General features: G+C 43.6%; 1 pseudogene; it reads right to left on the reverse strand.

Annotated features, from left to right (window-relative positions):
• Window positions 1–8456: 8456 nt before the first annotated feature.
• LOC100411844 (prohibitin 1 pseudogene) lies at window positions 8457–9345 on the reverse strand (annotated as a pseudogene).
• Between the last annotated feature and the right edge of the window lie 4698 nt (window positions 9346–14043).

Consider the following 14043-nt stretch of genomic DNA (forward strand, 5'->3'; position numbering starts at 1 on the left):
GCTGTATGTGGAATTGGGGCTTTTGAAGAGGTAATTAAGGTAAAATGAAGTCATCTGGGTGGTCATTAATCCAATATGACTGGTATCCTTATGGGAAAAGATTAGGACACAGGCACAGAGGTAAGACCTTGGAAAGACAAAGAGAAGATGGCCAGCTGCAAGCCACGAAGAGAGATCCCAGCAGAAACTAACCCTCCTGAAGCCTTGATCTTGGACAATCCATCCTCCAGAATTGTGAGGAAATGAACGCATTTTTGTTGTTTAATCCACCCAGTGTGTGGTATTTTGTTATGGTGGCCTTAGGAAAACGAATACAGGAATTAAACAAAGCATCCTTAGCTAGGTGTATTGTTTCTGAGTTTGGGGCTCTACCCACTGTTTGAAATGACATTTTTGATATTACTGTACAAGGAAACATGAGGGATAAAAACTTATTCATTGAAATGATGTTCAGTGGTTACTGATCCAAGATTACCTTTAAGTCAGGAGAATTTATTCTGTTTTGTAGGACAAACTCTGAACAGCCTATAATCTATAATCACGTCTTTCTGCCTAGTCCTCAAACTTTTGTTAAAATGTTTAGAAGTTTTTTGGTCTCCTTATTTTAATTTTTACAAAGCAGATGAAGAAGTGAGAAGCATAGGTAATAACAAAACTATAAAACTAATTAACACCTCGGATTCTAAGGAGAAGGGGTTGACAGAATGTCTCTTTTAACAAAACTTGTGAATATTAAGGTTTTCGCTGCTGTCAGTATTTTCCTAGAAGAAGCAGGTTCTTCCTTCTGTATCCAATCCATCCCCGACGTGAAAAGTAGCTTTAATGTGTTCATAAATTACAAAAACAGAGTTACATGGGAATCCACACTTTTGGGAAACCATCTCGGGTAGATAATTAGGGATATTGGTACTGTTTGTTTCTGGCCAGCATTTTGCTTGAACAAATGAGCCTACTTCAGTTAAGGCTGAAGGATGGGGTGGGGACAGGGGCACTGGCAGTGAAAATCTGTCATAAGATACAGACTCTCCAAGAACATTTAAACTTCAAACATCACCAATCTCCTTGTGATACTTAGAGTTTCCCCAAAGCAGGTGAGGTGGTTAGATATGAGGCCCTGGAGTCAAGGAGATCTGACAGGTCAAGGGCAGGTTACTTGACCTTCCTGAGCCTCAATTTCCCCATCCAAAAATGGGTGTAATGTAGTCTATACCTCACTGATTGTTTTTGGAGAAATAAATGAGATGAGCTTAGTACCAGAAGTTCAGAACTTAAAAAAGCGAGAGGCTTTATGGGTATGAAGTAGACTTTGCTCAGTTCTTAGACATTTCCAGGGATGTAGAATTGTCTAGATTCACCTTTCCTTTGACTCAGGAAAAAAACACCAGTAAAGTGGGAGTGAGATGACTTTAGTTTTAGGCTCAGGTCTGTTATTTACTAGTCACATCTTCTTTGACAAGTGACTTAATTTGTCTGAGCCTCAGTTTGTTCAATTCCACAGGCCCAGGGTTGCAGGGTGGCATGCTCTCATAATTGCTGTGAGGATAAAATGGGAGAACGTATAAGAAGTGTGTTGTAAAGTGCTATGCCAATTTGCAGTATTACTATTGCCCTTGGGGCTTTGGCAGAGTTATTCTCAAGTTTGTCGGAATTTGGATATAGGAAAACCGGTGTCCCCTGTTTGTCCTGGACAAATGTGAATGTTAATGATCCCCAAGTGTTTTCTATGAAAATCAGCATCCTGTGATAAGTTGCAAGGCATTCCTGGGGGAAAAGAATTTCTGGCCAAATAACTTTGGCAAACACACTGTACTCTTTGCCCCCTCAGACACTGATGAGGCTTAGGGTATATTAATAGGTCGTGCATTGGTGAAATCTGCTGGACTCTTCTTATCCATCTTCCTTAAATGTATTTGCCCTCAGAAACTTCTTCATGAAATACTGGTTCACTTTTGCAGAACAGATTTGGAAATGCTGCCAACCTCTGAGATATATGGCAAGGCTTTGCAATGTCCCAAGTCTTCTCTTCTCCTGACTAAATATTATCCATTCCTGTAACTATGTGCTCCCTGTTCTTGAGTCTTTTTTGACCATCTTGATCATTCTTTTTAACATGTCCCATGCATCTCTCTTTGCCTTTGTCTGCCCTGTCTTTGAGCACAATTTCTAGGTGTGGCCTGATGATTAGACTAGACAAGAACAGACACTCCAGGACTCTTGGAAGTGGGGGAGGGTCATATGGGTCACTTCTTGTCTCTCTTTTTCTGTTCCCAACAGACAGAACTCCCCTAATCTCACCACCCCATGAGTATGTGATTGCCCATCTTTGAGCTTCAAAAGCATTTACAGGGCAGAGAAGCAACAGTGTCTGGAAGAAAACGGCCCCTAGAGGGCAATGTGGTCACAGGAAAAGATGCTTGGTCTCCCAGGGTTTTTCTGGTTGCTAAACCTATGCAGATGCTACTCTGAGGAAGTGCTGTACTCTTTCAGTGTATTTTTATATTTACCAAATGTCTTAGGAAATAGTCAAAATGTCAACTGGAGCATAAAAGGCAAACACCAAGGAAAGGTGGGAGTCCCAAAGGAAGGACTCAGCTATCGGCTCAGAGAGGAAAGGGCTTGAAGTCAGTCACTTGCCTGTGGCAGTGCTTGTGACTATCGTGTCTTCCTTGCTACTATGATTCTGTTTCTGGTTTAGGGCTTCGCTTATTGGGAAAGATATAGTTATTTATCCTGAGCTGAAGCAAATGTTCTTAAGAGTGGTGCATTCATTAATGTTCCTGGGCATAAGAATTTAATTAGAATTTTAATGAAAATGGAAGGTTCAACATTTATTTAAATAAGTAATAAGCTGTTGTATGTTACAATGTAATCAATATCCACAGTTATCCTAATGGTTTGGAGCAAAGATTTGGCCAGGGTCAAGTCACAATCTGTCATATGCTTCTTCCCAGCAGGGTGAACCTGGCCGTGCGATTTGAGCTTCCTGAGCCTTAGAGAGTTGTTTCTTCAACCCTCTGTGAGGAAGCACCATATGCCTTAAAGGCTGGTTGTGAGGATTAAAAACAATGTCAAATGTAAAACACCTAGTAGAACAGTGGTTCTCAAAATGTAGTCGCTGGACCAGCTGTATCAGCATCACCCGGTAACACCTTAGAAGGGCAAATTCTTATAATAGGAGGGGAAGAAAAAAAAGAAATGCAAGTTCTCAGGTCTCACCCCAGATCTATTGAATCAGTAACTCTGGGGGTTGGGCCTAGCAATTTGTGTGTGTGTGTGTGTGTGTGTGTGTGTGTGTGTGTGTGTTGAGACAGAGTCTCACTCTGTAGCTCAGGTTGGAGTGCAGTGGCGCGATCCTGGCTTACTGCAACCTCCTCCTCTCAAAGTCAAGTGATTTTTGTGCCTCACCCTCCTGAATACCTGGGATTATAGGCACACACCACCATGCCTGGCTAATTTTTTGTATTTTTAGCATAGATGGAGTTTCACCCTGGTGCCCAGGCTGGTCTTGAACTTCTAACCTTAGGCAATCTGCCTGCCTTGGCCTCCCAAAGTGCTAGGATTACAGGTATGAGCTGCCACGACTGGCCAGCAATCTGTGTTTTAATAACCCCTCCAAGTGACTCTGAGGCTTGCTTAAGTTTGAGAAATGCTGTTGTATGGTCATTGGCTTATAGATGCTTAAGAATAATATGTATTGTTACTGTTATGAATTGTTACATATTGTCTACTTCCAAGAGGCTGTGAGTCCTGTTGGAGGATCAAGGTGTTGAAAATGAGATAGTCAAATAATCAGGGCCATTATTGACAAGAAGAGAAGCAGAACTTCTGAGGAAAGGGAAATGGGGGCCTGCAGGACTAGTGTGACCCATCAAAGCTTTGTGGTGGAGGAGGAGTGGAGGATGAACAGCATTGTAAAGGTAGAGAGACAGTCAGGCACGGTGGCTCACGTCTGTAATACTAACAGTTTGGGAGGCTGAGGCAGATGGATTGCTTGGGCCCAGGAGTTCGAGAACAGTCTGGGCAACATGGCAGAATCTCGTCTCAACAAAAACAAAACAAAACAAAACAAAACAAAACAAAACAAAACAAAACAAAACAAAAATTAGCTGGGTGTGGTGTTGCACTCTTGCAGTCCCAGCTACTCAGGAGGCTGAGATGGGTGGATCACTTGAGCCTGGACGGTCAAGGCTGCTGTGAACTGTGATACTTGTATCATCCAGCCTGGGGAACAGAGCAAGACCCTGTCTCAAAAAATACAGAAAGTCAGAAAGAAAGAAAGAAAGAAAAGGCAGAGAGATGTGAGCGGGGCATTCTGGTTGAAGGAAGTAGCAAGAGCAAGAGCTATGGCTTAGAGGGGAGAATACTCAAGAGTATTGAGATGTCGGCTAAGTCAACATGTATTGAACATTTCTGAGTATCTATTGCAGGTCATATACTATGTTAGTACTGAGGACATGGACATCAGAAAGGCTCAGGCATCAAATTCCTAAAGGGTGTTATAATAGAATATCATCATCATCATCATGTTCTTCATTTTGATCATCATAAATATTATGTACTGAGAATTTGCTATGTATCTGACACTGTTCTGAGCACTTTATGTAAATCTGCTCATTTAATTCTAACAATAACTTGATGGCATATGTATTATTATTATTCCTCCATTCCATACATGAAGAAACTGTGACTTAGAGGATTTAGATAGTCAAAAGTCATGCAAGGAATTAAGGGGAGGAGCTGGGAACTGAGCCTAGTTCTGCCTGACTCTAAGGAGCTCTTAAATAAGTAGTCAGTGCTCTTTGAGAGTGGAGGGGTTGCAGGGCACTGCCAAGAAGTCTCACTCCATATTGCATTGCTCCTCTACATGTCCCAGCCTGCCTTGCAGGTAGGTGAGGCCACATGATTACCACAGGCCAAACAAATGTGAGCTAAAGGGAAACTTCTGGGATCAGGCATTGAAAAACTTGTCCGCTATTCTCCAGCCCCTCTTTCCCTGCAGTATCGACCAAGTAGACAGATCTCTGTTCTAGATGTGCCCTGACAAGATCATGGAACCTTTGCTAGCCAGAGTCCCTGAGTAAATTTGTGGTGCAGCGTGCCCTTGGCATTTCTGCTGGATATATAGTTTAAGCAAGAAATATACCAGATGAAGAGGCTGTGATTTGGGGGTTGTTTGTTACTGCAGCAAAAGCCTAGTCTATGCTGACTAATACAGTTTGAAAAAGCAGATAAAGTTAAATTTATAGGGTAGAGAGAGTCCTCAGTTTTGGCTTAAAATTTTTTCAGGGTAGTTTGCAGGCAAGTTGAACCATTGAAAATTTCTTTGCGCAAAGTGGAAATCCTTTTTTTTTTTTTTTTTGAGATGGTGTCTTGCTCTGTTGCCTAGGCTGGAGTGCAATGCTGCAGTCTCGTCTCATTGCAACCTCTACCTCCCAGGTTCAAGCAATTCTCTTGCCTCAGCCTCCTGAGTGTCTAGGATTACAGGGGTGTGCCCCCACACCCAGCTAATTTTTATATTTTGTAGAGATGGGGTTTCATATTTTATCATGTTGGCCAGGCTGGTCTTGAACTCCTGGCCTCAGGCGATCCACTTGCCTCAGCCTCCCAAAGTGTTGGGATTACAGGCATTAGCCACTGTGCCCCGGCCCAAAGTACAAATCTTTTGGTCTCTTTTAGGAATTTAGGTAAAGGTAGGCACAGGGATGTATAAGTAGCATTTTTCTTTTTGAGACAACCCTGTTTTAAGATGTGCTTTCCAGTTATCTCCCAGAAACCAAGCCATTCCAAGATCCTGAGAAATCCAACAATTTGAGGTTAATTCTAAATTATACTGGTTTCTTTAGATACGTAGAATCAGCGCGCGCACACACACACACACACGCACAAACACACACACACACACACACCAAAATAAAAAAGAAACATTCTCTTTTGTGTGCTGTGTCCTAATTTTCAGTCTGGGAAAATATGATTACCTTAGACATGTTCTCCTGTCTGCCCTGAGGAATATCTTCAGAGTTTAGTTCCATGAGCAGCACTTGCTCTTGAAATCTACATCCAACCCTTTCTTTCTGCCTTTGGCAGATGAACCGTGACAGCACTGCTCTCCGTTAGGCTGGCCACTGGCATGTGTGCGGTATACTTCATTTAGTTTCCCTGAAGAATATGCTGGGAGCTTTATCAGATCTTTTAGATTCTTGGCATGATTTGGAGCTCAGCTGAGGTGGGCAGGATTCCTAAGTCTGCTGAGTAATTCTTTGTTATTTATTTTTAATGTCAAATTATAACAAGAACTACCAGGACCTCAAGGGAAACCTCTTTGAACAGAACATAGCACCATGGTGGGTTTTTCTACCAGGTAAAAGTTCAAGAGCCAGTTACCAAGGGCAAGTGAAAGAGTGGGAGGAGGAGTTTGTCTGTCTATAAACATTTGTATATAGAACTATCACCAGGAAAATCACATTTCAACAATGAGTATATTCACAAAGAAATTCAATGTGGAGTTAATAGTGGTTGTTTATTTACTTGGTTTTCATGAGGCCAAAGTTTATGGAGATCTGAAATACTAAGAGACATTATGGTATTAAATAAACATTCTGGCCGGGCGCGGTGGCTCACACCTGTAATCCCAGCACTTTGGGAGGCCAAGGCGGGTGGATCACAAGGTCAAGAGATCGAGACCATCCTGGTCAACAAGGTGAAACCCCTTCTCTACTAAAAAAAAGAATACAAAAATTAGCTGGGCATGGTGGCGCATGCCTGTAATCCCAGCTACTCAGGAGGCTGAGGCAGGAGAATTGCCTGAACCCAGGAGGCGGAGGTTGCGGTGAGCCGAGATTGCGCCATTGCACTCCAGTCTGGGTAACAAGAGCGAAACTCTGTCTCAAAATAAATAAATAAATAAACAAACATTCTACAGAAGCGTTGAAGGAGGGACTGATTTGTTGTCCATTCTGTGTAAATTCTTGGTCATAGCATTGGAAGTTCTGGGATAGCAGTGCCCAAGAGGGTATGGCATCAGATCTCAGGCTGAGAGACCTTATGCATGTCACCTAACATGAGTGGGCTTCAGTCTTCTTATCTGAGAAATGTGAATTTGGTCATTCATTTAACAAATATCTATGTGCGTTGACGATTCTAAATTCTGGGGATACAGTAGGAGAATAAGATAAGATGGTAAGTAGGGAAATAAGTAGGGGTTATGTTCTCAAATAAGCAAACGAATAAATGAACCAGCTGATTTTTGTTGACTGCTAGTGCTATGGGGAAAAAAAGGTTGAAATGATAGAAAATGACTGAGGGATACAGAAATAATTTAGGTTGGACTTGAATGGTGAGACAAGACAGCCATATAAAGTTCTCGGGGTAGAGGAAGCACATCCTGAAGTCCCCAAGTCACAAATGAACCGGGAAGTGTGATGACCAAAAAGGAGCCAATGAGCCGGGGAGGGGCAGAGATGGGAGATTTGGAGGCAGGGACAGATGACAGGGACCATGTAGAGCACAGGGGGTGCTATTTGGATTTTTTTTTTTTTGAGCCAGAAAGTCTGGGTGTCATTTATTGATAGTAGTTTATACACATTTGTTTCCTTCCCACGGTTGTTTCCTTCCCAGCGCAGACACAGAGCCCTTAAGAAAGGCAGTCTCTGAATGGGGGAGCCAGGAATACAGGACGGACACATCTTTGGCAGGCACATTCAGTCCCAGCAGGATGCAATCCTTCAAGTTGGAATTCCCCCGAGTATTTGAGAGAGATCACAGTGTGGGTAGAGAGGAAGTCTTTGACAGGGCTCACATCTTGGTTCAGGCCTCCTCTCTCACTATCTAAGTCCATCCAAGTTATGGGACCCTGGAGGGGCAATAATCAGACCCACCCACTTAAACAGGGGCAGATTCCTCCATCTGTGCCCAGTTCACACATACCTGCTTCCACTGGTCGCATAGTTAAAGAGTATCAGCCTTATGGTAAGAGACAGACTGTTTCCTCTCTGCCCCTCCCCGGCACCTCTCTTCAGTAGCATCTGTGCAGGAACCACTGGGAAGATGGAGGCCTGCCTTCTCAGTTCAGCCACGTGGCCTCATATGCAAATCTTCCATCAGCGACAGGATGGAGGCCACGTATGGACCCAGGAGGACACCTATGCTCCCCTGTCCTTCACATACTGCCCTGCCTGCCTGCTGCCAAATGCTGGTGCCCAGGCTGGAGATCAAGCAGGCCCCAAATTGGTACCTAAAGCCAGTTTGCATAGGTACTTGGAAATTTTTGGTAGGGAGGTGGATAAAAAAGTAGATGGGTGTGAGAAGAATGAAAGCATTTCATTTGACAGAGTAATTAGAGATCTGAAGTGGTTTTACTTTTACTTCCTTCACTTTAAGCCAATCATGAAATTTCACAGTGATTTCTGGGGAGGGGGGAGCAGAAGAAATACAGTGTCAAGAATCATCGGGGCTGTGGCCTAGTTGGCCCACAGAGGTGCAGGCAGGGTGGGCTCTCCCGGGGGTAGCTGGAGGAGCATGGACTGCCCCACCGGCAGGTAGGTGATGTTCCGAGAGCATGAGAACTGGCACATGATGTCCTCTGCAGTTTCCAGCTTGTGTAGCTCAATCAGGCTGTCCCCTGCAGTGGCCAGTGAGTTGGCAATCAGCTCAGCTGCCATGGAGTTGCCCTCAGCAGAGATGATAGCCATCTTTTTCTGCTGTTCAGCCTTTTCCACCACAAATCTGGCCCTCCCTGCTTCCTGCTGAGCCACAGCTTCCATCACTTCTGTGAACTCCTTCCCGAAGGTCAGATGTGTCAAGAGTATATCATCCAGGATGAGCCCAAAGGTGGCTGCTCACTATGTAAGGTCGTCGTTCACTTGCCTGGAGACCAGCTCTCTCTGGGTGATCAGTTCTCCAGCATCAAAGCGAGCCACCACTGACTTGACAATCTTGGTCATGATGGACGGCAGCACACGCTCATCATAGTCTTCTCCAGTGCTGGTGAAGATGCGAGGGAGCTGGCTAGCAACGGGCTGAAAGAGGATATACAGTGTGATTTTGACGTTCTGTAAATATTTGCTGCCAGTGATAACTAGCACTTTACGTGGGCGAGAGTGGCAGTTAAAGATAATTGGTTTCTGTACCCATGGGAAAAGAAAGTGAGTCCCTTCCCCTACCACAATGTCCTGTACTCCACGGAATCAGTCAAAGATGACAGCTCTGAGTCTAGCATCCCCATTACATAAGGCAGAGTTCACCACGCCTCCTGCAACAGCTAAGGCCAGGCCAAACTTGCCGATGGACTCAAACACTTTGGCAGCCATGTTTTCTTCTGCTGGACCCTCTCACACCTGCTTCCACTCTGACTTCTACATGAATTACTCCGCTGTTTGGATTTTATTCCAAATGTGATAGAACATCATTAGAAGGCTTTAATCAGGGGAGTGACATGATCCAATGTGGTTTTTTCATTGTTTGTTTGTGACAGGGTCTTGCTGGAGGCTGGAGTGCAGTGGTGTAATCATGGCTTACTGCAGTTTTGAACTTCCAGGCTCAAGTGATCCTCCTGCCTCAGCCTCCCAAGTAGCTGGGACTACAACCATGCACCATCATGTCTGGCTAATTTTGAATTTATTTTGAAAACACAGAGTTTCACTATGTTGCCCAAGCTGGTGTTGAACTCCTGAGCTCAAGCAATCTGCTTGCTTTAGCCTCCCAAAGTGCTGTGACTACAGGCGTAAGCCACTGTGTCTGGCCAATGTGCATTTTTAAAAGCGTCATTTGGACTGCTGTGTTGAAGATAGATTATTGAGAAGTCAAGAGTAGGGGCAGAAAAACAAGTTAGGAGAGTCTTACAGCATCTCTCAAGATTAAGTTTGCGTCAGGGGAGGCAAAGGAATTTAAAATGAAGCAGCTTAGTGTCTTCATTTTAAAACTGGCTAAAATAACCCCCATAAATACATAGCCCATCCCCTAACTGAAAACTGCTAGGGACCAAGACTGTTTACTATTCAATCTGTACATATTGACTCAGAGATGAATATAAAGTTATCAAAGCTCATTGTTAAGAACTACCTACACAATCATGGGGTAAAGAGTGATGATTTCTTCCCTTAGGTATTCATCCTAGTCATGGTTCAGGCAGGAAACAAAAATTACTTGAATTTTTAATATGGAAAGTCTTTCATGGAGACAATGGGATACATAAGCAACAAAAAGGCTGAGATGCAGGCCAGGTGCAGTGGCTCACTCCTGTAATCCCAGCACTTTGGGAGGCCAAGGCAGGCAGATCACTTGAGGCCAGGAGTTGAAAAGCAGTCTGGCTAACGTGGCCAAACCCCGTCTCTACTAAAAATATAAAAATTAGCCTAGCATAATCGCAGGCACCGGTAATCCCAGCTACTTGGGAGGCTGAGGCATGAGAATTGCTTGAACTTGGAATGTGGAGGCTACAGTGAGCTGAGATTATACCACTGTATTCCAGCCTGGGCTGCAGAGCAAGAATCTGTCTCAAAAAAACAAAAAATGGTTGAGATGCCAAGTAAGGGACACTGAGGCAACCAGAGATGAAAGTTTTTACCACCAAAAAGTAGGAAGCTTTTACCACTCCAAGGCTGGAGGGACAAAGGGAGGAGAAAGTACAATTCAAGCCTTGGGGAACTGGAGTCGCCTGAGTAAGTCTAGAGTGAACTAGCAGCATGAGGGAAATGCAGTTGCTGGTGGAGATGCCTAGAAAAAATACCCCAGCTTCTCTCCCTTCCTGCCTTTCAATTTCTTACCAGGGCTGCACATTGGCCAAACCCAGCAAGAAGAAAGCTGCAGTGGTAGCCTGGGAAGTGCAGCCTGCAGTCCCACTTGGATACAGAGCAGAACAGGGAAGGGACAGCATGGGCCTGGGACAAATAGGCCCAGGACAGGACCTCACCTTGCCTTCTGCCTCCAGATTCAAAAAGCAGGCATTGTCACTTAGGGTTAGTGAAGAATAGACAGTGGAGGAGGTGAGATTGATCTGTGAGATGACAGGACTTCCTGAGTATCATTTCATTTTATATGATGCCTGCAGCTGAGTCCATGTCAGGCATTCTTTGGCTCAGTGTTTCAAAGCTGGGCAGGTGGTGATGCCTCTGTAGCAGCGAGTTCCAGATGACCCCTCAGCTTCACCACTGCTCAGGCTAGGGCACTTCTGGACCTTCTGGATGAACTGGCAGGGTGTATTTTCTGGAAGGATCAAGGAGCTTACCAGAATAACAGCGATCTTGAAGAAAGAGGGTTCCAGGTATGACGGCATGGCTTTGATCGTTGGGACGTCAGTTGGCATGCAGTTCTTGGTTTTGATGTTTGAATCAGCTTCTAAGACCAACCTCTTGGTGGTTTTGTTTTTATGTATATGGGGATGTGTGTCCTGGGAGCTCTGGCTTGATGGAGTTATTCCATTAAATTCTGTAATACTCTCAGCTGTGAGCATTCCTCTTTGGAACCCTTGGACAGCATGTACCCTAAAGCAAGGAGAAAGGCCTTCGTCCTTTTGCATGGAAAGCAAGGTGACTCCTTGGCAGTGTGAAGTCTAGGGGTTAAAACACTATCTTTCTGCTTTAAGAACTTCAGATATCAGTGGCAGTTATAAAGGTGGCTCCAGGAAGCAGTGGAGTACAATTTTGGTGAGATTCAAGTGAGAAGTCAAGGGGGAATATGAATGCCTTTGGGGACACTAAGTTTCCAGATATCTTGAAATAGTGGATTGAGGCAAGAACAACAAAATGGCAGTGACGCATATAATTAGAATTTGAAAGGCCATGAACATTTATTTAATGCACTCATGTACTTTGTGTGTTGGATATACTTTGAGGAAAAATCTTTTATAAAATTTTGTGTAATCCATTCTCACATATGTATAGGAACTTTGTATATACACCTCATCCATCTTTCCATTTATCCATCCACCTACCTGCCTGTCCATATCTTTAACAGAAATATATATTGAAAACATACTAAGTACAAGGATCTGGGAGCACAGCAGTGACCAAGACAAGATGGCTGTTTTCATGGAGTTTATATGTGTTTGTGTGTGCACGTCTGTGTGTCTGTGTGTATAATAAACAATAAAAGTGACATAAAAACACAAAACTCTAATAGTAAGATAAACAGGTCTCTGAAAGACCCCAAATGGGGATGAGCTTAATCTGGGGTGTCAGAGAAATCCTTAGAGGAAGTGACTTTCATTTGTTTGCTTTTGAGATGGAGTCTTGCTCTGTTCACCCAAGCTAGAGTGCAACGGCATGATCTCAGCTCACTGAAACCTCCTCCTCCCAGGTCCAAGTGATTCTCCTGCCTCAGCCTCCTGAGTAGCTGAGATTACAGGCACATGCCACCACACCCAGCTAATTTTGTATTTTTAGTGGAGATGGAGTTTCACCATGTTGGCCATACTGGTCTCGAACTTCTGACCTCAAGTGATCTGCCCACCTCAGCCTCCAAAATGCTAAGATTACAGACATCAGTCACCACACCCAGCCTAGAGGAAGTGACTCTTAATAGGTGATCTGAGGAAGGAGGAAGAATAAACAAGTTGATGAGGGAATGGAAAACATTCTAGGTGGAGGGAAATCGTAAGTAAATGGCCTGTGATGGGACAAATCAGTTTGTATATGAAAGACTGGAAAAGGGCAGAAGGGTGGGATGCAGAGACAAGGAAGAACCTGGCAAACCATGGGTTCTGGAGAGGCAAGTAAGAACCTGACACAAAGGTCGGGTCGTAGTAGGGAGTTGTAGCTGCCCTAACTATTCGCGACCATTTGTAACCTGGTTTCCGGTGTTCGGGCCTTCACACTTAGCTCATTTTGTTTTTGGTAGACAATTTTTCTTCATATTGATCTGGAATCATTTTTCCTTTAGCTTCTAGCTCTAGGCTCTGTTCCCTGGGGCCTTGCAGAGAAAACCTACTACTTATTCTCTTCTTTCTCTAGATCCTATTTCCTCTAACTCTCCTCTAAGTGTAGCCCATCCTCATGTGACAGGGATTTAAGTACCTTTCCCATCAATGTCGCCTTCTTTGAAACACACATCAGTTGGTCAGCATCCTTCCTCAGATGCCATCTTCACAACCAAACACCTGAGGTTGGGTGAAAGTAAAGAAGGGCTTTCACCTCCCTTGTTTAGGACACTTAGCTTCTTTTGATACGTCTTCAAGATCAAAGTCTTTTTTCTGAATGCCTCCTCACACTGCTGATTCAAAATAAACTTACAGTCAACTAAAACCTTTAAATTCATTTCTTGTAAGCTGCTATTAAACCAGGTGGTTCTCATCCAATATGTATGTAGGCATTTATTTTTAATTTATACCTTTTCTATTTCTAAAAGCGACTGTCAGCCTAGAACAGAACTCACGTATACAGCTACACAGTTAAAATAAAGATCTGAGGGAGAGCAGAAACATTACATTTTCACAGGAGACTTTCTGAGCGCAAGTGCAGGCCTCTAGCTACCCCATTTCTATCTCATCTTGTTGATTTAGGACGCCATGGTATACTGTGCTATGTTTGTTTCAACCTCCTTCTCTTCTTTCAGTTGTAAGCTACTCTCAGCACTGGTTCATCTGCCAGTTGCTGTTGATCACCATTCTTACATATTCCTGATTCTTTAAGTCAGAGATCTCAGTTCCATCATTTACTATCTGTGTGACCTTGGGCAGGTTAACGCACCTCTCTGCACCTTAGTTTCCTCATTTACATAGTGGTGCCTAGCTAATAGAGGTGTCGTAAGTATTAAATAAAGCAATAATATAAAGCCCTTTGAACAGTGTGCCTGGCACATGGTAAGCTCTTGATATATTTTAATTATTTTCATTATTATGAATAGAAACATTGACTGAGAATTTATGATGCTCTAGGCAATGTGGTAGATACTTAAATGCAATATTGGATCTACTCCTCCCATTAAACCAGTTAAGTAGTTACTATAATCACCTCCATTAGAGGTTGAATGACTCATCTGGGTTCCCACAGCCATCAGTTTGGTGTTTGCAAGGGGAAATAATGGAAGGGCATTGTAGGCAGTGGGAACCGA

The sequence above is a fragment of the Callithrix jacchus genome, chromosome 15 (genome assembly GCF_049354715.1).
Source record: "Callithrix jacchus isolate 240 chromosome 15, calJac240_pri, whole genome shotgun sequence".
NCBI classification, from domain to species: Eukaryota; Metazoa; Chordata; class Mammalia; order Primates; family Cebidae; genus Callithrix; species Callithrix jacchus.